The sequence below is a fragment of the Corvus cornix genome, chromosome 2, assembly GCF_000738735.6.
Source record: "Corvus cornix cornix isolate S_Up_H32 chromosome 2, ASM73873v5, whole genome shotgun sequence".
Taxonomy (NCBI): Eukaryota; Metazoa; Chordata; class Aves; order Passeriformes; family Corvidae; genus Corvus; species Corvus cornix.
The window spans coordinates 72,688,320-72,716,022 of NC_046333.1; positions in this window are offsets into that span (position 1 = coordinate 72,688,320).

Here is a 27,703-nt window from a genome sequence, read left to right on the forward strand (position 1 = left end):
AAATGTGTATCTGTTGGACATGTAGGGTGAGAGTAGAGACATTATCATTAATTACTTCTGAACAGCAGTAAAAGTGCTTCAAGGTTGTTTGCTGCCTGCAGACTTGTCGGTTTCTCCATGCCATGTATCACAAGGGAGAGATTTTTGAAGAAATACCAGCATTCAAAAAAAAAAAAAAAAATCAATATGATGTATGAGTCTAATCTCTGCTTTGCAGATGTTAATGTTCTGTTTTTGACAGTAAGAGAGAGGGAAAAAAAAGGATAGATAAAGAAAGGAAAGCCAGTCAGTTAATAGTGCAAAAGCAATAATATTGGTGTTAAAGAAAAAGTATTACATAATTTGAGTAGATGGAATGCTTTGCACACCTGACCCCACCTCCACACCCAAAACTAGATGTTCCAAATCTGAAAATTTAACATAAAGCTGAGGGGTTTTGCAGCAGCAGTGAGCTGGCAAAAGGGGTTTACCCCTCACGTGCCAACACAAAGAAGCCCGGAGGTCAACGCTGAAACCCCTCTGGAAGGCAGCACTCAGTGCCAAGACACACACAAAAGAAAGGGGTAGAGCTCCACACCCAAGGGAGCTTTCTCTCTGTCATTGGTAAGCGGGCATGGTGGCGAAGAAGAAAGAGAGGGGACTCTCCGTATGTGTTCCACACAGGTTGATTCTGGTGAAGGACAGGGATGAAGAGCTGAATTCTTAACAAGGCCCAGGGATTTTTAAAATGGGTACAGAATAGGCGGGGAAAGGGATCTGGGCCAATGGGATAGGGACAAGTAGGCGGGGTTGACAGCAAGGGAACCAATGGGAACAACACATAGGAGGGACTTAGGGAAGGATCCAATGGGGCATCGAGGAACAAAGAACTTTCTAGAACTGATACATATTAATCAAGGGAAATGAATATACATAATCATACATAAAACAGGGAGGGGAAAACCTTAACCAATCAGAGGAAAACATGCAAATGAAAGAACAAAGGAATTATGGGTTCTCATCACAACTGAAAAGTCATGTACTACCCTTGGGTTGTTGAGCACCACAGCTGGTTGGTTGAGTTCTCCTCGGGAGACAGAGTGGCTGGAGCCACCTGCACCACCACATAAAGCCAAGACCTTTTTAGGCCAAAGATGTTTCATATGTGATACTTTCAAAATGCTAAATACAATAAAAGTGCTTTCCATAAATTGCTAGATGCAATGCTGGCCTTTGAGGATATAATCTCAGTTTATGCCCGTCAGAAGCAAGCTGGCTCTAACAATGCAATGGTTTTGAAATCTGCTTATATAAATAAAGAAATAATTTTTGAATTATGAGAATAATTTGGTCTTGTTTTCAATTTATTTTAGAATAAAAATGTTTAACATTGTTTTTTTCAGTGTTTTAAACAAAACATGAAGGTGTGCATATGCCAGCATGGATGTATGCTGCATTGAAGCAAAACCATTCATGTTTTCCAAAATGTTACCAAAAAACAGGGCAAAGTTTGGTCCCCAGTCTTTAATTGGGTCAAGATTTTTACTGTGAAAAAGGAACTAAAAATGTAAAGGATGTAATAAATACATTAAAAATGACAAATCAGTATGGTACTTACTTAAAATGGAAAATGACAGACTACTAATGTTCTTACTGAAGGAAAAGGTTAAAGGGGAAATACAACACATGCATTAAGTAGGCAAAATGATGGAAAATCTCTGTCCTTTTGTTAAATGAATATAAAATTAGAAGTGTGTGGAGTAAGGAAAAGCAAAAGAGTTCTACCTTCGTGCACTACCAGAGACCTTTTTATTTTTTCTTTCTGTTTGTTTGTTGTTTTCTTTTTTCCCAATCCCAGCTTTTATAGAGTCTGAAATATATTTGTAGGTATATCAAGTGTGGGCAGTTGTTTGACTTATTTTTTATGTTGAATGAATCTTCACAGTGAGAAAATTTTTTCAGCTACTCAACGCCAAGTTAAAAAGCATTTCATCATGTAGGCAAACATTCATTGGACACTCAAATCCCCAAGTGTGTAAAATGCAGGAAGCTGAGGTGGATTTAATTGCTCCGTACATTTTGGAAGTATTGTACACACCTTAGACATCTGGTTTAGTATCATTCCAGAGGTGATTTACAAAACAAATGACTTTACTGCTGAAAATGTGATTGAAAGATAAAACTGTAAGTTAATGCCTGTAAAAACTAGGCTTTGATAATTTTCCACTGATAAGGAATCTGTGCTCAGCAGTTGATATTTCAAATTATAACTATATAATTATATTTAGCTTTTCTATCATATTGTACTCTAACATCTTTTAAAATATGGGACCACTTTCCACCCATGTGACAGACATGGAAGCCTCTTTTTCTGTCTGAGTGCCTACTTGCTAGAGTTTTTTAATTTTTTTTTTAACCTGGCAAAGGGTATACAGACCTCGGTAATGTAAAATGGACCACTTTACATCGCCAGAACCTAGACAATCACTAGAAAGGATTTAGCATAGCTTTTCTTCTAACTGACACCTTCTAACTAACTCCTCATCTTTGCCTAGGTGATTTTTTTTGTTTCTGCATTTAACTATATCAAACACAGGGGAAAATAGGGTTTTGACAGATTGATTAACAGTGTAAGAAGCCAGAGTGTTATTGTCAGAGCTTAAACAGGGTGAAAAGGGAAAGGGAATAAGGGGAAAGGCCGCTACAAAGGACTTATGCATTAAATAAACCTTGCTACAACAGCATGTGCTCCCCACACATAGTATTGTGCCAAAAAAATCACATATGCATGCTGCAGGTACAGGTAAAGCCAGACACTCAAAAACATGACAGTATTTCTGAACCCTTGACTGCAATACTGTCACCCTGCAACATATTTCCACATTTGATGTACCTTCCTACTTGTCTTCAAGAGCTGTGAACAGTTTATACATGGAATCAGTTGCCAGAAAACAGAAAACTGTTGTGACACAAGAGACTGCATTCCAGCAGTGTCACAACAGTTGACAGAGCTACAAACTTCCTAAGAGAGCTTGTACAGCAGTGAAAGTCCATCTCAACACCACTTAATTTTGGGTTGCTGACTGTGGGATTCTGTAACTGAGGGCTGTTGTTAGTGTCAGCAAAAAGGAACAGGAGCTCCAAGAGCACTGTTTAAAACACCAGCTAAAGACAGAGATTACAGCAGTTGTGCTCTGTCATGGTTTAACCCCGGCCAGCAGCCAAGTCCTACACAGCTGCTTACACATTCGCACACTAGCAGGATCAGGGAGAGAATCAGAAGGGTAAATGCTAGAAAACTTGTGGGTTGAGATAAAGACAGTTTAATAAGGAAAGCAGAAGCCACTCACACAAGCAAAATGAAACATGGAATCATTTCACTCTTTCCCTTGGGCAGGCAGATACTCAGCCATCTCCAGGAGAGCAGGGCCACATGTAATCACATGTAATGATTAACTCTACCTCAGCCAAAACCAACACAACTTTTAGCATAGGTGAAGACGTATCTAAGCCTTAAAACTCAGTCACCTCACTGGTAAGTTGCTGGACCACATCGAGCTCAAGAGTTTCCAGTGGAATGCAGAGGTTCTGTCAGAGAGTCACAAAAGAATTAGTGGTTTCAGACAGTGGGGATGCACAACATATCAAATGCTGGGCAAAGAAGGTGGATAAAGCAGGAGGCAGGAAACACATCAGACAGGGATGTGACCTGAAAGAAATTAATCCTATCCCTTCCTTATCTCAAGCACACTTACCTGGGCTGCAGAGGAGTGCCTCCTACTTGTACTGGAAACATTTTGGATCCTCCCGTAAAATTAAACTAGGTCTTACCCTATAAAAGTAAGGAAGACCCTTTTTTTTATTTCAAAATATACCTAAAACAGAATACAGTACTAGTAGTTGTCCCCTTGTATTTAGTAGTTTTGTAATTATAATACTGCACCAAGATATGAAGTGCTAGAAGTCACATTTTCCATTTCCTGGAATGAGGATTTAAATCTCAATCTCTGTCATTTCAAGAAAGCTCCTGAATCAAGTGTGATCTGTGCTTTTTGGGAAAAATGATCACAAGAAGTAATTTAATTTTTGCTACTGAAGATGATCCACATTCTGTGGATTATTTAGACATTTGGAGGGAAAGAGTGACAAAGCTAGAACAAGAAATAATATGATTCTTTAGCCTGATGGACATACATCTCTCTTGAGATAGTGGAATTGCAGATTATGGTCCCTGCTCTTACATAAAGAGTTATTGGAGCATGTCACATTTCAGCCAGCAAAATCACAAAGACAGCAGGACATTTTATTAGGAAGGAGAAAAAAATATTTAATCAGTCAAAGTGCAACATCTGGTGACTTTTGCTTATATTTTCTGATGCTGGATTAATATCATCACACATTCAATGTGGGTGCATTTGAACTGTAATCTAATTAGATGTTGAAAGTATTCTGGTGCCACTTAGCCAAAATACCAAAATATTGTTTTTGTTTGCAGTCATAATCTGCTGCATTTACTGATACTGTGTCATTGTACCAATCTTTCTTTCACCAAGGTCCCATCGTTCTGCAGTAAGCAGCAGGAGGGTACTAATCCTCTGCAATAGCACTTCAATTTTCTCATTACAAAAATTGGCTCCATTTTCCTGGCTTAGGCAGACCCAGTGTCGCTCAGACCTTGGGGGCCACAGATTGGGAGCAGCGAGAGCAGAAGAAGCGCCAACTGCAACAGCAGATAGATATTTAAGCAACAGCTGTCTGGTTTTGTATGCTCCTCCTGGATATCAGTGTAAATGCTCCAGCTCAGCCAGCATGAGGTGTTTGGCCCCTCTACACATTACAGAGTCAACTAAGAATAGGATGATCTTTAGAACGAAGCAACAAGCAAAGTCGTAACACCTCAGCAGATTGTTACCATCTTCATATATACTCAAAAGGACTGAAAGAGTAATCTGACTAATGATAAAACAAAAGCAATATAGGTACACAATTATAAACCAAAATCATCTTAAAATCACACCTTGTAGTTGTACCGAGGCTTTTTTTACACTGCGTGTCACTATTTTCAAGTTTCATAGCATATCTGAGAGGAAAGCAAGTTTCATTAGCCTCACTGTGACAATGAGAAAACTGAAACAGAGAAGTCCATCTTTCATGAGCAATTAAATGGCACAAAGGGAAAGAGGAGAAAAGTCTCTTAACTTACAGCTTTGTGCTCTAACCACTGGTCTATTCACGGAACTGCATAAGTCATTTATTCCTTAATTTATTCAGTTCCATTTATTCCACTTCAGTATTCACATGCAGCTTTGTGTACAGAAAGCAACAAAACCCACAAATTCCTATTAAATTGCTCATTAAATTTGTGTAAGTCTAGGAAGTTACAGGGTCCCCTCCACCTTGAAGTCTGAGCATTTATGCATTGAATCCCACAATCACAGAATGGGTTGGGTTGGAAGGGACCTTTAAAAGTCATCCAGTCCAACTCCCCTGCAATGAGCAGGGACATCTTCAACAAGAGCAGGGTGCTCAGAGTCCCATCCAATTTGACCTTGAATATATTACCAGGGATGGGACATCTATGACATCTCTGTGCAACCTGTTGTAGCATTTCATCACCACTGTCATAGTAAAAAAAAAAACCCTCCAAACTTCCTGTAGTGGTTTGGTCCAAAATACTCATTGCTGTTTGCCTTCTGTGAGATAAGAATTAGGAGAAATGCAAAGCAGGCACCAAACTTGAGAGAATATAAAGAAGTTTATTAACAGACCTAAAAGAAGAAAAAAAAATCATACCACACCTTCAGAACTCTTCTTCTCCCCCACCTTTCTCCCTTCTCCAAGTGACAATGTAAAAAGACAACCCTTAAGATGTTCAGTCTGTTTACCACTTCCATAATAACCTTGTTCAGTCCATTTAGGAAGAGGAGTCTCTCTTGCTCATGCTATGAAAACATTATCACAATGAGACAGCCGCCCACTTCCAAATAACTTTGTTCAGTCCATTTAGGAAGAGGAGTCTCTCTGCTCACATGTGAGTCCCTTCCCCCAACTTGCAGCTTTTCCCACAACTGCTTTCAAGGGTCCACTCTTGAAGTTTTTTGGGGTACAATTTTAAGGTTGAGCCATTCAGAAACAAAAGTTCTCTTCACCCATCTCTGGGAGCATTTCAACTTGAAGAACAGAGGCCCTTCTCCTTCCCTGGGAGCAAAGGGTCTTCCTCATCTTCATCTCTAGGACTATCTCTGGGAGCATCTCTAGGAACTGAGGTTTTCTCCTTTCCCATTTGGAGCAAAAGTCCTCATCGCTTCCATCTCTCCCTGTTCAAACTTCTCGTGAAATTACAGCTGCTCCAGCATCTGCCTATCTCAGCACAGGTGCTTTTGCTAACAAGTACGAGTTGAACACCACCCTCCATATCTTCATGAAATTACAACAGGATACTCTGATATATCATAGCTTTACAACAGAATTTCAGCTTTAAGCATCTCTTTCTCCTCCCTCAGGTTTTCAACTCTTCATAGCACTAAAAGGGTTAATCTCACCTAGGCCTTGCAGCTGGAATGTGTCTTATCACTGTTGGTCACATGACCTCTGCCGGACAGCAGTGCAGCTTCAGCTGAATTTTGGCCACAGTGGAGAGGGGGAGCCGGCCGTCTGCCCACAGCAGGGCTGTGCGGGGGTTCCGTGGGTGGAACAGGGCCCATCAGCTCTAGGATGGCCGTGGCCTGGCCCCCACACGGGGCCCGCAGCCACCTGTCCCAGCGCCAGAAATGAGAGACAACCTCTGCCTTAGGGTTTCTATTCTTAAGTGTGGATCACAGAGGCAGTCACAACTTTAAGTGGCTTAAAGAATTGTCCATATTCAAACTGGCCAGCTGATAGGTTCTGTTAGGTCATAGAGGAAGCTGTAAGCACCCCTTTGCAAGAACATCACTTCCGGGACTATGCTTGCTAACCCATGACACTTCCTTACATTGAATCTAAATTGTGTCCTCTTTGAGTTTAAAACCATAACCCCTCATCTGGTTGCAACACACCTTGATAAAAAGTTTGTCCTCGTCTTTCTTAAAGTCTCCCTTTAAGTGCTGAAGGACTGCAATAACATCTTCTCAGAGACTCCTACAGACTGAATAACCCCAGCTCTCTCAGCCTTTTCTCAGAGAAGTGCTCCATCCCTCTAGCCAACTCTGTGGCCCTCCTCTGAATGCACCTCTACAGGACCATGTATTTTTTTAATAATAATAGTGCATAATTGTGATGCAGTGACACTTCAGGTAATCATCCATTAGGGTAGATAATTTTATTTTATTTCCCTTGGCATCTCCTAGATCTGCAAAATAGGATTTCAATTAGTAAGAATAACTAATATTTTTGCTTTGGAATAAAAACTGAAGAACAGAAGATGCATGAAAATAACAATATATATGTCCCTTAATAATACAGGAAAGAATCACAATAATGGTATTAGTTGTCTTGTAATGGCTGTTCGTTTTACCTATGCTTAGTTGCCAGTCTCTGGTCTAGAGACTAAGTCTCTGGTCTAGCAGTGGAAATTCTTAAAGGTTTCATATGGAATCAATCCCAAATTTAATAACTTTTGCAAGGCTTAATGCTGAAGTATCAGCTTTGTCCACTAATTTATAACTGGAACATAAGTATTCATAATATCCAATTTCACCTCTTCAGAAAAATGTTGCTTCTTAATCCTTTGTTTTTCAATGCTCTACAAATAATTGTGTTTAAGTTCTGCAGGAACAGCATAACAGCTGAGCTCAAAGAATTGATATATCTAATAAAATTTTCCACAATTTCCAGATCGGTAAAATGTAATCAACTGGCTTGGAATTTGTCCAAGGTCCAATATTAACACTTTCCTTTCATGAAGGCACCTAGAGTAGTGTTTTTGAATTTCAGTTTTATGTCCCCTTTCAAGCATAATGTCCTGTGGGACGTTATGAAGCTGCTTTATTCCTTAACCGCCCTCTCAATGCCCAAGGACGCGGTGCCTTTAAGATGGACCCGGGGGGTGGGGCCGGAGCCACGGACCGAGGGGGCGGTTGAACGGTTCAGCCCAACGGCTCAGGGGACTCGGCAGGGCTCGGGAAGGAGTGCGCTGGGAGCGCTGTGCTGCTTTTTGGGTTTCCTTTGTGTTCCAGCGAGCTGGGAAAAGGTTCTGTTGGGTTTTTTTCTTGTTCTTTTTCCCCTTCCTTCCCCTTGCCTCACTGCCTCCCTTCCCTCCTCGCTGGTCTGGGGAGCCTGCGGGGTGGCCCCAGCTGGTCCAAGCCTGGGTATCTGTTTCCTCTCTGGGAATTTGTTGTATTTTGAGGGTTTTTTTTACCCTGTTCTACCCTGTTCTGTTTATGTGTTAATAAACGGTTTAGTTTGTTTTTTCCACTTTCACTTGCTGTGACCCACTTGTCTTATCGGTGGAGCAAAAGGGGAGGCCCTTTTCTCTTCGGAGGAGACACCCATTCCAGAGTGTTTCCTCCTGAAGTTTTGTCTCCAAAACTGAGACACATGTGATCCCAATAAATTATAATAATGAACTTAGTATCACTGATTAATTAAATTGGTCCATTCAACAGAGGTTCTCTGTCACTACTTTCTTCACGAACTTATCAGTGTTCTTCCCAGAGTTCTTGGCTGAAATTGTTCCTGGCACTTAAAAAAACCTAATAATTACAAATGAAAAAATTAAAGCTACAAGGATCCGTGGGAAAAAAAATGTCTAGCAATATAATTGATGTAAAACAGGAAACGGAGGTACTTGTAGGACTTTATAGTCTCTCAGGCAAGTCATGTTTGATGTGACTGTCATGCAATGATGACAAACATGTTTGTTTGGTTGGTTTTTTTTAAACGTGCAAGTTTAATTTCCCACAACCCTTAATCACACACACAGACACGCACAGACATAGACACAGACACAGACACACACACACTGAGAAAAGATTAAGAATCCTTTAAAAACAGCAACCAACTTCCTTTCCCCCTTTTTCAAGTTATCTATATTGTATTTTCAACTGTGAAAGAAAAAAAAACCAGTAAATCTGAAGCAAATTTCGATCTCTGAAGGAGAATCTACTGACTCTCCCCTGATCAAAATGGACTTAAAAAAGGCTGTGTCTTTAAAGAAGAAAACAGAAGGGAGAAGTATATCTATTACTTTTGGGTTAACATTAATTATAAATTTTCAGGAATGTGGTGAATTTAGAGGCCACTAGAAGAGAATTCCATGAGAAGCATGAACAGTGTATAAAACCACTTGTTCAAATCAAATAAAAAAAAGGAACAAAACTTTTTTTTTTCAAAAGTATATTTCAATGCTGTTTCTATTAACAAAAACTTATTTACAGGAATTCTCCTTTCCTAAAATACTTTCAGAACAGAAACCAAAGCCCTGGGGGTAATAACAATAGATCTGCACAGACGTGTAGCTTTCTGATTGAATATCTTTAATTTTTAGTTTTACCCTTTCCTATTTAATGAAAGAGAAGACACAGTACTGTATAGCCTTGGTGACCAACCCCAGGTGATTAATTAAAACTTTAAAATCATTCTGAAATCACAATATCATTGTGAAACAGTGCACAAATAACACCTTTTCTGAAGTATAGTCATACTAAATCTTCTTAAGGTACGCTCAGTAACAATTATGGCTTATTAATAAGTTTGCCTGATAATAATTCCTTAGCTAAAAACATGGCCCAGAGCTGCTTTTGAATAGTTTTTAATTATAGGATTTCTTCAAAAACTAGAAGCTAGCATACAGGTCTCTGGATTCACTCAGGAACGCTGATATCAAATTATTTTTTCTTCTGTATCACTAATGGGATTTTCTTATGCTGCCTTGGGTTCATCTGAGTGGCTCTTTAAATTCTAAGCCAGTCCCATCTCATTAACATGATTGCAGTCATACCACCTCTGCAATGGTATGATTTCACTCATGTTAATGAGATGCAGTTTCTTTCTGCATGAAACTTTTAGAGATCTGGTATCTCTGTTCTGCCTATCCACCATGGAGTTCTTCACAGATTATGGTGATAACATGTCTCAGTTAAGGTATTGCCCTTTTCAGCTTTGACAAATAAAATTATCCCCGTGCATATATAGCCAAGGCTGTAAATGTCTGTGTGAAAATGTATCATCACCCATTTAGTATCCAAGCTACAGCTTTTAACTGATCACATTCTAAGGAGACACTTTCCAAACCCAACAGTGTTTTCCTAATGCTGTCCCAGAAAGCATTTCCTATATGTGCCGGTAAACTCGTGTTTGCATTTGTGCACAAAAAAAAGAAAAAATAAAAAGCAATAATTAGAATACAGAACTACTGATGTGGGAGAAAGATTTCTTTCACCTATCCTGTTTTTCAGTGTGTTTTACCTGCATTGATAAATATTTGAGGCAATAAGCGTGAAGGAGGATGGAAAAAGGATATTCAAATATGCAAGTAGCATATGACATGACGTTGAACCTGTACGATCAGGAGTCAGAGATGCTGTTCCAGCACATGAATAAAAGTGCCTGAGAGATCCTTACTCTTCCTGGTGTGCTTTCAGCCATAAGCCTCTTATCCTCACTGTGTCATGCAGCGATCTTATATCTCCTTCCTGAAATGACAGTATTTATGGCACATACATAATGTTTATTGGCTAATTTTATGGAATTAGGAAACTTGCTCTCACGTGTGCCAGGATGTTTTACAGAGTGATTTCTGTCTTCCCTCCCTGTCTGGAATGATGCTGCTGTACAGCAGCTGTTGCAGTGTAGCTCACCACCAGGATCAGTCCAGCTAGAGATACGCAGGTTCTTCTGTGCATCCCACTCGTTGTTATGGAAAATGCACCATGCAGGCAACCTAAGAGAGCAACACAGGGTTGTCTGGCAAAGGAATATTGCTCAGGAAAGAGAAAGTGTTTGAGAATACAGGTACAGCTGGCAGATGGTTAGTCAGGACATTCCTTATTGATCCACAGCAGCACCTCTGTCAATTTGACATGTACATACTGAAAGGCAAGCAAAGCTTAAACTGTTTAGAACAAAATCCAAAGAGTTGGTTAGGATTAGATTATTGGCTGCTGGTAGGAACTGACATGCTTTGCACCTCTGGCCAAATGATAACAATGTGTTTCAGAAATTAATAATATCTGAGGATTTCTCATGTCAGCTGAATTAATTTCTGTAAGTCAACTGAGCTTACCAATGAGAGCTGACAGGGAAATAAAATTTTACTGGAAAACTTTTCTTATTATTCTCTAGTTCAAATAATGAGAAAACCATTTGACTATTTTGGCTTCTGTGCGATTATGTTTATTTAAAGAAACAGAACACTACTTAATTATACATGTGAATACTTGGCACATATAATTACTACCCAACAGGCAAACTCTGTTTGGGTTTGTTGGAATGCCAATGGGCTTTCATTAGTTCAGCCCATCATTCTGTTGTGAACTGGAAATGAAAAGTGGAAAATATGTTTCCCTTCTCTAGGGATCACTTCAGCTCCTTTTTCTCTTTATTTTATCAGACTTCTTGTTGCTATGTGGGTCTTGAAGGCCTATTATTAAAACACCCTGCAGTCCTAAGGGAGGAAAAGCAAGCTGGTGCTGCAGATGGGAACAGTACAAGTGGAATAAACTATAAGCACCAAAAAATTGCAATAAATGCAGCAAAATCTATGCACATTATTCTCTTTTGTTTCCAAATCTCATCTAGAGTTTTCACATTTTTTTTCACCTTTCAATTTTTTATGAATATAAGGTAATTCATAGTACCATTCAAATATAAGAGCACAAGAGAAAAAACAAGTTAGGTATGCTGTCTCTTCTTGGGTCTCCTTTTGCACAAAACAAGTTAAATCCAAGTTAATCTATTTTGTACAGATATCCAACCTGCAGCAGAAATGTAATTAATATAAAATACTCATTGCAGAAATGACACCTCCATAGCTCTTGCAGAAAAAAGAAAGGAAAAGATACGAGATACACCTACTTGGCAGTTAAGTACTAGTTTAATCTACAGGTTAAGTCTATTGAAAACTCCCATGAAAGTAGTTTTTACAATCATTTAATCATTATACTAAAAAAAAAAATTCTGGAAAATTAGTAAGATAGTCACCAGGATCTTTTTTGCACGCTGAGTAAGATGATGATATTGAACATCAAGTGAGTCAAAGTCTTCTAAAAACTGTGCAGAAGTCAGCTTCTACAAATTGAACACATCAGAAGCAAAGACATTTCCTGTATTTCACTGACAATATCTACATGAATCTACATGAACAGAGAGTCAAAGATTATTTTGTAATGACCAAATGATTCCTGATCATCTGTAGACCTAATAGTGACACATTTCTGAAGACCAGGAAAGAAAGCCACAGCATAAATTTGATTTTCTCTGGAAGAGAAGAATGCATGGATTTTTTTTTCCCATCACTTGCTTTAATTTCAAAAGACACACTGGTTTAGAGTAGCTTTATCTTGGAAATATTTCATTTCTCGTTCACATCATTGTTCTTAACTTCGGCTTTGGTAGCGTATTCAATGCAGCATATTTCATGACTTCATAATTCCAGAGAATAGATCTGCTGTCTCTTTTACTCCTTTCCTTTCCTTTCCTTTCCTTTCCTTTCCTTTCCTTTCCTTTCCTTTCCTTTCCTTTCCTTTCCTTTCCTTTCCTTTCCTTTCCTTTCCTTTCCTTTCCTTTCCTTCCTTTCCTTTCCTTTCCTTTCCTTTCCTTTCCTTTCCTTTCCTTTCCTTTCCTTTCCTTTCCTTTCCTTTCCTTTCCTTTCCTTTCCTTTCCTTTCCTTTCCTTTCCTTTCCTTTCCTTTCCTTTCCTTCCTTTCCTTTCCTTTCCTTTCCTTTCCTTTCCTTTCCTTTCCTTTCCTTTCCTTTCCTTTCCTTTCCTTTCCTTTCCTTTCCTTTCCTTTCCTCTGATTTTATTCTTTTTATTTCCTTTGAATAACTTGGCATCTAGTTTAAATTTATCTCAATCCTCTGCTAAGAGATGCTATCTAAAATGCATTCACTGCCCTCAGCTGTGTTGGCTCCATGTAACAGAGTGGAGAAAAATTTGTAGAAGTTTCTAGAAGAATTATGCAAATCCATGCACATGTATAAACCTAAGCAGAGGACTTTTAAGGTACTTCATTGTGCATCAACAGAGTCTGCAATACATGCTTCCATTGATTCCACTTTTGAGGTCATTCAACTTGAAAGACAGAATAAGTACAGCTTTGCAAGCCCTCTCCTGAAAATGCTTGAAATATGGGCGGCTATCAGAACTATGAGAACAATGAAAATTATGTTATTTCAGTTGACCTAAAAGACTTGAAGAAGAAAACAAGTAATTTTTGTCTGACCAGAATGAATAGCCTCTCAGGACTTTTTTTTTTTTGTGATTTTGGCTTTTTGAGAGAAACACAGTCATTGGTAAAATAATACCATAGTGGCCGCACAGCAATTTACTTCCAGTTCCATTCAAACTGAGGCTGCAGCATTAGGTACAATACTTCCCATCCTACCCACCACATATCCACATATACTTTATTCGTCATCCCCTGATATGGAAACATATTATAGATTTTGTTACAAAGTACCTTATGCACATTTATAAGTGAGCTTGTTCCACTCTGCCCTGACCTACAGAGACCTAGATTTTTACATAATAGTTTTTGGGTTTGATTAAATTGAAGTACACAAATAGCTGCAAAATGCTGTAATCAACATATTGCTCAACTCTTTCCCACCAACAGTGTCCAGTTCTGAAGCCTTCTGTGAAGGAAAACTCTTTCCTGGCTGACTGACAAGTACTCGACATGAAATTGCTTCATGAGAGTCGTAAATGCAGTAATCTTGCCCCAGAGCCTCATACATTATGCTCACAGTACATACCTGTCATTATATGGCACTAAATGCATCAGAATGAACTGATTTCATTAACTTTCCTGGATCTAGATTGGAATGGATAAAATACTCTGAAGCCTTTATCACCAAGGAAATGGTCTTGAAAGCTATGTTTACGTTATATCTTCACAGTACCAGTGTGTAGTTCAAGACTCAGGAGCTTATTAATTTATTATTAATTTGCTCCAGAATTAACTAACACTTGTTTTAATCTAATTTTGGCATAGCTGAAGAGAAAACATTATGTTTTTTTAAAAAAATGTTATTCAGGAAAGCAGGGATGGGGGCATGAGAGAAGGTCACAATAGGGGTGTTAAAGGGTTGTACAACCACAATTTTTACATTTTATCTTAAGGCTGAAGAAAATCCAACTATTTCTGTAATCTGCTGAAAGAAAAGTGTTCCAAATATAATTGTAGAACAGTAGGAATTCTGGACAAGGTATTACACCATTTATTATCTTAACATTTTGGACACTTTGACAGTAAGGCAGAATTAAAAAGGTCAATAGGAATAGAAGCATAGGATATTTCATTCAAATCTGAATTGATAATAAAGGTAAACTCTCTCTGGGTAACATGAATCAGTGGTTCTGCTAAAGTTGTCTCAACTCCTGCCATAAACTCCTTTCTTTTTCAAAACTTGTGTGGATATCTGGCTGAGTTGAAATTGCAAATTGTTCTAAAATAATTGAGTCTTTCAGTACTGTGGCTACTAACATGTACACAAAAAATGACACTTTTTATTAACGCTTCAGGGCCTGTTCTGGTGCAGGGATATTGTAGTTGATATTCCCAGTTCATATCTGGGAAATTCTCCAATGTCCATAAACGTATGGGAAATCCATATAATATTAAAATGAATAAAGTGGCATTTTATGTTTATATACTAAGACATTACTACTTTTTCTTAGCAGTAGCCAGTTAGAACAGAAGTTTAAAAAGTTAAGTAATGAGCCTTGTGACATCTCAAATTCAAAAACAACACAAAAAGTGTAGGTACAAAACTGCTGCTAGCAAGGATTTTCTTGCTATTTTCTAAGCCTGTGAGAGACTCTTCTCTCTCACAGAAGAGGTAGCAGAGTTATGTAAACAACCAAGCCACCTGCAACCTTGAAAAGTCTTGTTTATGGTATAGTAGAAAAATATTTTGACAATGGATGTTTTAGGATTTTAGCCAATCACCCCCAAGGGGTGGCTGATCCTCCTCCTCCCTATGGCTGCGGGACACGGTGATATACCGTAGGAACCAGGCCAGCAGTAATAAAAAAGAATGACACAAATTTAAGGAGCCTCTTAATGATAAAAGTTTATTTACAGTGGTAATAACAGATCAGAGGTAATCACTTTAGAACTGGAGCTGGTCAAAAAGTTTTAATATCCATCTTGCAGAAGTGAGTGTGATTTCAAAAGCTATTCTGCTTGTCTCTATATGATGTAACTAGCACCTTACAAAGCTTTTTCAGCAGAAAATAAAAATATATACCAGAAGCTTGCACACTGGTGTTTACAGAAGATCTTTGAAGGGACAGAGGGCCAAGCTAAAGTTTCTAGAAATCAAGCTTACATTTCAAATTGATTTCAGTATGCTATTGAAAATACTGATATGCCTTTTCTCACCTAAGAAACTATCCTGAACACAGTTTCCTCAAAATCAAGTTTGTCTGCCAGCAGGTAACACATTTTATTGAAAATTCCCAATGCATACTTCTCAAATAATGTTAAACTTTCCTTGAACTATCATATTGTTAACATATTAACAAAAGAAATCAGAAACAAGGGTTCTCATTCAAAAGGAAATTCTACTATTTCAAAACATGCTTCTAATATGTTTTCAAGGAAAAAGGTCAACTTTAAACGTTTATATTAATATGCGTAAAACAACAGTTTAGACAGAATGCAATTCAATTCAGTTTTATTTATGCTAGAAGACTATAGAACTGAAACTGAAGGAAAACTCAAATATTTTTCATTAAAATGGGAAATTTCAGCAATATTGAAACAAACAATACACCTTGAAGATTCAAATTATAATTTTATTTAAAATTAATATTTTTCTGTGAAATATTTTTTGGATGGGAAAAAGTAGTTTTGTCAAAAAAAAAAAAGAAAGCTATGCCAATTTTTTCTAGCAATTTTCAAGTTTTACACATGATTCAAAAATGTATGGTACGTTACAAATTATATGGGAGCAATATCACAATTCAGAGAATTGACAGTATTTAGCAGGAGATGCAATGAGGAAATTGCAAAGGAGGCTTACTGTATGTCTGTGTATTGAAATTAGAGATCTGCAATTTTTTATTTTTCACCAATGCTTTAAAACAGACTTTTTATATTTGCTTGTTTGTATTTCATCCTTGAACTTTTCACTAAAAACATAGCTAAGATAATGATGAGTGTTCTTGGGGGACAGTAATTGCTCTTAGCTGGGTAGATTTGGTGACATCACAAGAGGTATGTGCGTGGGAAGTCAAAAGGACTTATAGCATAATGTATAGGTCAGTGGTTTTGAAGTAGAAAATCAGAAAGGAAGGTAGAGGACCCATAAGCAGGTGACCAGAAAACAGAGAAAAGAAATTCATTGCCATGTGTTGCACACTTGCTGATCAAACAAAACAAACAAGACAAAATATTAAATTTATCAAAGATCTGTATTTTTCATTTACTAAAAAAAAACCAAAAACCTTAAATATAGCTATTTAGAACTGTTATTATTCTGTAGGAAGTATGGCCTTGATTTCAGATGAATTTAATGTTGCAGCTATTTTTTTTTTTTTCTGGTAGGTAGCACAAAGTAGAAACTGTTAATTGTGCCAATACAGATGTCTTTAATGATTCCACTTTTCTCCTGCCTGGCACAGTAAAACACAATTTTATCTTTAGGATATTTATTTCTGTGGATAAAGATGGGAATAATCTTTAGCCTCTTAATAAACAGCTCTACTATTCCTTAGATTCTGCTACTATGCTTCAGAAATGTTGTTTCTCTTTGCTTCATTGTCTGAATTACAGGTAAATACATAAAGCTTTTAAGAACTTTATGATGATCCCTGTAGGGAAATAAAGCTCTTTGTGCCAAAACTTTTGAAATGAACACTTAAAATGTTTCGGGCTGTTGGCCTTCTTTATCAATGCCCTAAGTATCAATTTGAATGGATTTATGACTATCATTTGAGTCATTACCAGTCTCAGTGGTAGTGTATTTATGAGCTAGTTGTGCTGCATTACAACCACCGACTAATAAAAAATGGCACTCATTAGCAAGATTCGAAAAAGAAAAAACATTTTCACTTTTTTTTTTTTCCTTTTGCAGCTCTTTTATTAAGAAAAGAGGAAAGGTAACCTGTTGTTTTTGGGGGGTTCGGGATTTTTTCTACATTTCAGTATCTTACTGTGACAGCTGCTGGTTTCACATAACCATTGTTTCTATTTTTTGTTTCTTCTAATTTTGCTATAACTAAATTTCATTAACACTTTAGGAAATGTGAACATTTTCCTTCCATCTGCTAAATGGCTTTTAAAATCCATTTACTTTGATTTAGCAAATCTGGAAACAGCTGGCAAAAATGATTTTTATTAAGTTCCTCAGTTTCATATTTACAAGATATGTGACTTTCGTATTCTTTCTTAAGGTCTGTAATTGGTTTCCATTTCTCAACTGTACAATTTCTTTCTAAATGCTAATCAACCAGGTGGTCAGATGTTTAGTTATCATTCTGCACATTAACCAGTTTAATGTGCCTCAGTTTAAAAGTCTAGAGCTGATGATTCAAACGATGTGCACAAAAACTGTAAGAATGGTTATTTAGTTTTCAGCCATTACTTTCTTCTTCCTCTTTCTAATTCTGAACTTGATTGTGATGATTAAATAACCTAAGAAAAGAATGTGAAAAATACGTTCCCTGCCCTGGATGCCTGTATACCAAAATGTTGACATTTTGCAGCCTCTGATGTACCATCAGGGTAAAAGAATGAGCGATAGAGACTGGTTTATGACCTTCTCATTAGCTTTCTGCTTATTTTTGGATGTGAGAGCCCATTCACTTTTAGCTTGCTCCAGTTCTACAAGAGGAGGCATTCTGCAGCCAGCGAAAGCCACTAATTTGTTTCTGGAGTGACAAGTCCATGATCCTGGTCTTTCAGAGCTGCAGAAGATATGTCCATGAGTGCAAATCCATTAACACAGAAAATTTATCCTTTTGAGACATATTCTTATATCTGATGCATCTGCTTAGGGCTATAGTCTGCCACTACAATTTAAGGTGTGAATCAGATTCCCTACAGAATAATAATTTTTAAAAACCCAAACCCAAACCCTTTCATATCACTTCCCACTGAACTGCACACAGCTGTACTAAAACAGCATCACTGAGGTGCTTTGTATCAAGCCATACCTGATGGGCTTTTTCAGCTCCATGAAGATATTTCAAGTTGTCATTTTGAGAATATGCAATTAAGGATCAGATGACCACAGAGAAGTGCCAGGATATAAGATAGCAGAGGCAAGGCTTGAGTCACCAGTATTAAACAAATTTAATCTGTTCTTTGATTAAGTCTTTGACACTTAAGTAAGGGCTCTATGTTTTCTTTTTATTTTTCCATGAAAATATATTTTTCTCATCTTCTTAACAAACTTAATTTGTGATCAGTTTCAAGCGATAACTGAGTTCCAGGAAAAAAAGAATACTATAAGCATTATCATTTGAACAAACATATATAAATCAGAAATTTGTCATAAAATTGTGGCAGTGGTGTATGCATCATCGTTATGCTCAATCTCCTCCCATAGATTCTTTCATTATCTCCAGTAGATACCACTGACATGAACTGAGTCAAAGACTTCCAACACCTTTGGGAATCCAGACTGCACAGATAAATCTTCACTGACTTTCTGCAGATGAGGTTAGCTTCTATGCAATGAGGAAATATCTGTGTTCCAAAATAACCTTTGAAAAATGTCACTAGACACTCTGGCACAGAAGGTTGACTAATTTGAGTGATGTTTCCAAATAAAAGAGTGAAAGACTGAGTAATGTCAGGCTCATAGGACAAGTTTTGCAATATTTCTAAATAGAATAGTGATAAACGATTACAACTTTAGCCATTGGAAAAGTTCCACACAGACACTGAAACCTCCCTTTGCTCCACTGAACATGAATCCTCAGATTCTTATGAAGTTTTCAGATAGTAAGAATAAATCTTGTTGAAATAGCATTTATGTAAGATAGACAGTGGTGTTCTGCCATATCTGTGTTTGAATTATGCACACATGATGTGCATATTCCACCAAAGTAAGGCCTTAAGTCATTAAACAGAAACTTTCAGTCAGTTACCATGAATTCCTAAACATTCATGAACACATCTGTCAACTCATAGCCATACCTTTTTGTGTAAGTAATTCTAATACTCTGAAATGTACCAGTTAAAATTTCAAGCACACAAAGCTGCACAGCATAGATTTTTTAATAGGCTGAGTTATGAATATTATGCCTTTTATTGTCATAATGAGCTAGAAATACATTTGTCATGAAAAGCTTCATTTAGCATTTAGTTGTTGACTAAATGTCGACTGATGGTTGATAAAAGATAATGTGCATTTCTCTGTACTACTGTCAGTAAGGCACTGAGCTTAACCCTGTGGGGTACAAGAGAGGCCACAGTGACAGAGGATGTAAAGCTGGCTTGGTCGGTAGCAGTTTTAAAAACATAGTTTCAACTTTGCATGCAATCTAGGTAACAAGGGGCATCTCTGTTATTAACAAAGGTGAATAGCAAAGAGATGACTTGACAGGGGATGTTTGTAGAGTACTTTAGAAGTTGTACTTAATTACACTAATCAATTCATACTATCAGCTCTCAGGTTTATGCTGGCTTTATGTACATGACAGAAATCCAGTTGAGGATGGCAGAAGAGCATATGAAACAAAAACCTTCTCTCATCTCAAAACTAGAAAAACTTCCCCGTTCAGGTTTCTGGCACTTAGGCACTTAGGAAGGCAGAGAGCAGGATGTAATCAGAGGCAGTCACACATCTCACAGGTTCTCATTCAGGTTCCCCTCTCCTCCACAAGTTTCTCTTTGTCCCCTGAAAAAGCTGGAGTAGTAGCAAGAAGTGTGTGATCCTCCATCCAGTGCAGATCAGCAATGGTGCTGCTTTCCACCCCCAATTACAGCATAAGCCCATTGCTGAGGGCAAAGGTGCCTCACCAAGCTGAGATGTGCCCAGATATGTCCAAGAACCTGAAGCTGCTCTTGAAATACCATATATTTGGTGATAGTCAGGGTGAGTCAAACGTGGGATTATCTGAGTAAGCAGTTCGTAAATAGTATCACACCTTCCTTTTTCACACACTTTAACAACACAAAGTTGTTAAAGTCATATTCCTTGCAAAATTTATATTCCTTGCAAGAATTCAAAACATGGCCCTGAGCATCTTAGCTTCTCTTAATACCTTGAGCGTTATCTCTGGGTAAGCAATGCTGAACATATTATTCAGAGCTAAGTCTGTTGCTCAGAAACTGGGTACACACCAGCAATCCTCACCCACTGTGTATGAGATGTATGAGATGGAAGCCTGATATTTTGGGGCCAGAAATCCCTCAGTGTTGCCAAATGCAACCACATGCAGTGAATGCATTTATGAATATGCCATTTTCTGTGGTTTTAGTTTCTAAAATAAAACCTATATTTAGGACTAGATGTGGGACTTTCTCTCATTGCCATGGAAAAAAAAGATTTTTCAGGCCTGGCAACCAAATTTTAAAACAAATGTCCTAACCAACAAACCCCATATTAAATAAATAAATTAACATTAAACTGTATTGTTTGTATGATCTTTGTGTACACTGTGAATGCCAGTCTCACACAGCTTTACAGAAGAATGGGACAAAACCAACAGTCTCTGAGGCAGCAAAGGATACAGCAATGCTCATATTCTCTCTGCATACTGGGAACTCCAGGAGCCAGAAGGCAGAAGTTTTCTAGAAAGCTGTCCAAGAGAACAAATGTTGGGCCTTGGAGCATAATTAAGGAAATAACTACTTCTGTTTGACATTCCTCATGAAAGAATGTGTTATGTCTTATGAATTCAAAACATGCAATTAAACAAAACACATTCCCTGTTCTCTTGTTCCCCAAATAAAGTAATTCAGAAACCATCACTTTGAATTGCTGGCTGTATTAGCTAGCACAGACATCGAATATTCAGCTGGGAGCCTGTCTGAGCACAAATCCTTTAAGCTGCACTCCAAAAGTCAACTAAACTTAAGAAACAAAAAACCTCTTCATAACTACTATGTATATGATTATGAATAATTCCCTGGCAGTTATTGAAAGAAAATTATACATCAAACCACCCTCTTCTCCATATTTTGTACGCTTTCAACTGCAGGTAAAGGACAGACATTAAGTTGAGTGTTAGCTGCATTGTAGCCATCTAGTATGCATTGTTTGTGGAAAATGCCTTCATCTTAATTTTGTTAACTTTAAATTCAATGGGACAGATATTTATAAATTGGTATTTATCCTGCTCTGTTGAAAACATACTTTGGATACAAGGGCTGCATATTATCAACTAATTTTTCAGCATAACTCTCAAGTTAGTTTCCTTATTATTCCTGCTCAAGGTTACACAATACTATATGAACAGAAGATGTATATTAATTCCACTTCTTATAATGAGAAAATAGTGAAAATTTTTTAAACTTTCATTGGTGTGTTTGTTTTGCAGAAGAAAAAAAAAAACAACAACAAAACAGATAGCATAAGATGTTTACTTTGTCTTCCACTTGCAGTTTGATTCACTGATTATGAAATACAGTAATAAGAAGGAGAGCAACCTTGGTGAAACACACATTCATAAGGGGCCTCCTTTACACTTCCTAATCTCCTAAGAGAAAGATCTAGGACACCAGGTAGGTGTCTAAGACAGCAAACTTCAGAAGCAGGAGGGATGGATGATGTTTCTTCACATAGCCTTTATGAAAATGTGCCATTCCAAATTTGAATATTTTATGATTTTTTTAATTCCCTCTCCTTTGAATATTTCTTATGAAGGGATTTCTATTCTTTATCTTCCAGTCTTTAATGAGCTTTTACCTCCCAACTAGGCACCAATAACTATCTTATATATTGTCATAACTTCATTTTACAAAAAGTCTGTGTAACATAAATATTTTTTAAGACAAGTATGCAAACTTTCAGTCACAATTTCAAATGTACCCGACTAATGTGACTATAAAAAAAATGTATATATCATTAAAAATACTTAAATAATAACTTATGGAGTAGCCATGCTCCAAAAGGTTCCTTGATGTAGAAAATTGAAAGATCAGTCATTCAGGGATGAGAGAATGAGAGCATCCTGGGAAGCAGATTTATTGTGAGTTTCTAGGTTAAATCTAACACAAACTCTCTTAAAACCATGTTCATGCAGTTTCACAGATATAACAGATGTGTTCACTGAAAGAAGATTTCAATCCATACTGTGCAATTGTTGAAGCAAATTTATAAATTAAAATTGGAGTTTTAGAACAGAAAAGGCACTTTTGGTAAGTTCAAGCTGAAGGGAGAACATTCTGGTGATTAAAATCACTGTACGTCATCATTTCTTCACTCTCTTCTCCATACTCTACTTAATGGGTAAATAAAAACTGCGAGATTTTAGACAAAACTGAATAAACTTAGGGTTTTCCCCTAGACTAGCAAATGCATGCCTTAGCAGCAGATGCAATTGTGAGCACTGACTTTTTTATTTCCTAAAAAGTAATAGATTTCCTCAAGCATTTTGCAATAAGGGAAAAGATTTCTGTATAAAACTGTTAACAAACAGCTTAGAACACTGGGGTTTTTTTGTTTGTTTTTCCTTCTTTGCTCAGTGGCAAAAAAATAGCACAGAAATTTATAGTTTGAGTGTCTTCTTAAAATTAACTATGATATTCACTGTTCCTGAATACTACAAGGCAAAATCTGTTTAACTTACCAAATCATGTGTAATGTTAGCTACCATGATCAGGAGGAAGGATTTTGTGCCAGCTGTCTAAGTTTATACTTAGACATGAAAATAATACTCCAGGTAAAATATATTTTTCCTCTCACTTCAGTGTGGGGTAGACAACTGTACACTTGGCATTGGCTCAGTGAATTCTTGGGACTTCTCCACAAGATTAATATTTTAATGCTCGGTCACTGTATGCTCTTTAGTTTATAAGACACCCTTTGAAGATCAAGATTCTATTGCCTTAGGAAATGTACAAAGTCTGTAGCATAAAAAGATGAGCAAAGACAAAGGACACAGCAAGACTCAGTGGTCTCTAGCAGGGCAGGTTTCTGCCAGAAATGTTAACTCAGTAATTCCAGTCCATGGCCAGACCCATTGGGTTCGTATTAGCTAAACTTCTAGGTAACAAAAATACTGCAGCTATATAGAAGCTCACTCAAAAATCTTAACTAAGCATCAACCTGTCTGTCCTTTTGTACAGCTTCCAATGGCACTGCAGCACTACCCCTCTGCACTTACCAGCTGATGGCAGTACATCAGACAGTTTTCTGAATTTGGGACCTTCATGCAGGCAGCTTCAGCATACAAATCAAATGTAAATTTTATGATACTTTGATGCAATTGGCTTGTTGGATTTTCAGTAAGCCTTCAAAATTCAAGTGAACCCTTTCTGTGAAATAATTCCAGTTCTTGAAAGAACTGAGATAAAGTAGATTGAATTTCCAAACTGTTTTTTTTCTTTCTGTCTGACAGGAGGGAAAACTGGTATTTTCTAATCAAGGAGGTATGCACACCAATGAGTAAAATACTCTTTTTTATCAAGAGCAAGACAGGTAAGATTATATTAAATACACTCCTATGGCAAATTATTGACCTTGGCTTGCATGACCTGCTTTTGCTATAATCAGTGCTGCTGCATCTAAAGAACCCTCTCAATAAAACACATAAACTGACCAGAAGCATCTTTTTTGACCTATCTCAGATTCAATGTCAAATGTATTTGCTTAAATTACCTAATTTTCATGGCATTTGGAATACCACCTTGTTGATTGTCACATCTCACTTGAGATTAATAATTTAACGCAGAAACATTGATGTTTTAAGTTAAATGCTGCTCAAAACACATGTTTTACACTGTCTCATGCCCAAACAAAAGTAATGTATTGAGACCTCCTCCTGAGTCATTATTACATTACATAATTTTTTTTTTTTAAATGGAGACTTCATATTCAGTAGGCCAGGTAAACAAAATTTTTCAAATGAGAAACATATAAGGCAATCACACAAAATTAGACGTCTGAAATAACTCAGATGATGCCATTTGTTCACCATATTCTTGCTATTTCAACTGACAAAGAATTTAATTAGAATATAGTGTCCTTATAGAAAAAAAGGAGAATGTCGGTGTCATGTAAGTTGTTTTAGTGAATAATTTGGTCATATCTCATTCAATATAATGGAAAATAAAAGAGGATCTTTACTTATATTTGAAATCTTTTTTCAATTACATATCCAAACAAAATCCAGATGTCTCAGCACAATACTTTATGCATATGTTGAATAGCTTGTTTGTTCCTTTTGTTTACTTACTAAATAAAGAGAAATGCTGCTTTTCTTCTACTTTTTTTTTTTTTCCCCAATGATCTCTAAGTATATCAACTAACATCTGATTCAAAACTTACTAACTTCTCTAGCATTTCTTAGAGAGGATCCATTTTTCCTGTTTGGCAGCATTGTCAGGACACTTAACTTAGCCTCTGTGTTTTTATCTGCAGCAGATAATATGTTGTGTTCTACTTCTATTGTCGAAAAAAATAGCACTGGCATAGTCAGTAAAATTGGTGAAATTTAATGGGTTGTTCTATAATTACACTATTTTTCTATAGTGTACCATTCAATTGCTGACTTTAATCAAACATACAAGCTAATTATACTATACATTTGAAGTTACTCTGAAAACAAAGATTATCCTTTACATGAATAATTTATACCAAATATTACACACACACAAATGTGCTTTGCCAATAGCTCTGCTACTTAACCTCTTAGTAAATTTTTTTTTACTCTTCTACAAATTCTGTGTAAATCATTACTACGTAAGAGTCAATTTCAGAATATGTGACAGAGGTAAAAAGGCACACAGCTTCTTCTGTTTTTATCTGATGCTTTAACATTATTGAAAAATGCAGTAAAAATTCACTTCCTTGAGCTGATATGAGTGACCATTTAATGTTGTGTCACTGAAAGTTCATACTAAATTTGTCTAAGGTGTTAGGTGCATTAAGTTGTTAAATCTAAGAATTCAGAAACATTTAAAATTATCATATATGTACAACCTTACAGGAAAAGATGTTAACTTAGTAAGACCTCAAATTAATTAAATTTCTCAGCAAAGAAACTTGGTGAAAAATACTTGGTTTTGTTCATGTTAAAATCCCCTCTATGCTCTATTGAAAAGTGGCCCCTTTCCACAAAGAGGGCCCTATATTCCAAAACACTTAATGTAGCTAAAGTGTTGAAAATAAAGGTTCTGAGAAATATATATATATATATGCATATACACATCTATCTATCTATCTATCTATCTATCTATCTATCTATCTATCTCTGCAAAGCTTTTATTTATTTAAAAATAAATATGTTGCTATTAAAAAAAGGTTGCAAAAGCTGCTATTAAAAAAAATATATATACTGATCCTTTACAGTCTTGCTTTTTGTCATTAATCCCCAAGGTTTTCTTCTGTTCTGAGTTAGTTTTTTATCAGTGCTTGCCTACAACTCATGCCAGTTGATTTTGGTGATAGAGTAACACTGGTACAACACTGGGGAAAAAGAAGACGTGGTTTACACTAGAGAAGGAAGTCAGTATAACACTGGATATAGGAATCACAGTCTAAGTCTGGTAATAATAGAGCAAACCAGAAGATTAAACAGTTACCCAAATCCAAAATATATTTTAAACTACCTTAAAAGCCAAGTGAATGAAAGGATTTGGTCCTCTTTGACTTGAATCCAATCCCTAGCCTTTGTTTTTCTGCTAGCCTGTCTAATGATGAAAAACAGGGATAAAAAGTAGCCCTGACCTGGTTAGCAAGCATAAACTTTTCTTTGCAGTCTTCAAGTAAAACAGAAATTGCTTAGCCAAGGAATTGCTGCCATTCTATTTCTCCTTTAATTTACATGTCTTAATCTCTTCCTTAGTATTTTTTAAAATCCTTTTTACCCCTAAAGATCCTGGCATGATACAATATGTTACTTCAAAGTGACATCAAATTCTTTCAGCTTGGCATTTTAAAACATAAATATTTTTGCATCTTTCCCATTCCTATATTTTGGGGGATTTTTCCTGTTACTGCTGAACAACTGAATTTTTTGAGTTGTCCTATGTTAGCTGAAAAAAATCTCTCCAGCTCTGCAGGGTGTTGAATGTACAAAGTGTCATTGCATTTTTGTGTGGATGTTTTGTCTCCTTTTTTTCCTTCACAAAAGCTTCCATCTGCTTCCATGGCAGAAATAGGAGGCTGCACTTGTTAACCATGGGGCATCTGGTTGCTACTTCCTGCATCTTTTCCTTACTGTCTTATGACTAACCCTATTTTTCCCTTATCATGGAATGGATGATGCAGGGTTATAGTTGTAGCATTTAAATGGAAAGAGATCATCATGAGAGACAACTACTGAAAGGCACACCATAACTTAGGTACTAAAATTTGGAAACAATTAGAAACATTGAGCTTGGTGAAGGCAGCATCAAGCTCATAAAAATTCAAACCCTAGAATAACGTAAACAGCTCTAAGAAAAAAGTCCTTGTATTCTTCACCACACTTACGTGGTATTCTGCTTCAATAGTTTAGATATCATAAGCTTTTCCATTCCCTTTCAAAAAGCAAGAGATTCTCAAACTTCCAAGCTTGCTTTTTCAGCTTTAACAGCAAACTTAGGAATGTCAAAGTAGAACAAATTCCCATCCTGGATTGTGTGACAGTCAGAGGTGCCAATCTGTTGGTGTACACATATGAGGTCAGCATTAATACTTCATATTAGTGTGGAATCTCTACTTGAAAAAAAAATCAGTTTCAGCATTGTTCTCTGCTAGGTTACTTATGACTGCAAGCAAAAGATGATTTGAAAATAAAAATCTCCATAGAAACTGATGATGGACAAGACCTAAGAGAGGACAAAAAGAAATTTTCAATTCAATCTCTTACGTGAAGATAAATTTAAAAATTCCCACCTGAATGAATTAAAGCAAAAGGCCTTAAGCTGTAAATGTCTTCATTGCATTACTAGTAGTTTTACATCTAAAACTAAAGGAGGATTTTCCTAAATGACTTCTAAAAGAGAAACAATAAAACATATTAATCTGGATTCAAGGCTGGCAAATTTAATTCCTAGATGAATGTAATGAAACAGATAGGAAACTCTAGGTTAAGTTTCTGTTACAAAAAGGTACAAATCACTTCTTACTTTCAGACACTGTTTCATGTCCATGTGTAAATATAAATAGAGTAAATGATTAATTACTAAGATTATCTCTGATTATTCTTTACATTATTTTGTCATACATTACTTTTATGTCAGAAATCTACGCAGTGTCTTCTCTTTCAAAATTTCTATAGACCCCTGTATCCAACAGAAGGGAATAAAAAAGCTGCTGTCCGTCTTCACTGCTATTTAATCAGGTCGTGGTGCCATTATTACTGCTGGTAGATTTTCTGTACAAAATTATTTGTGATGGGTTGTCAGCATTTGTGCCATTTGTGTTGGATAACCTGAAGACGAAATGAAGAGCTTGTGATGCTGTCCTGGTGCTGCAAG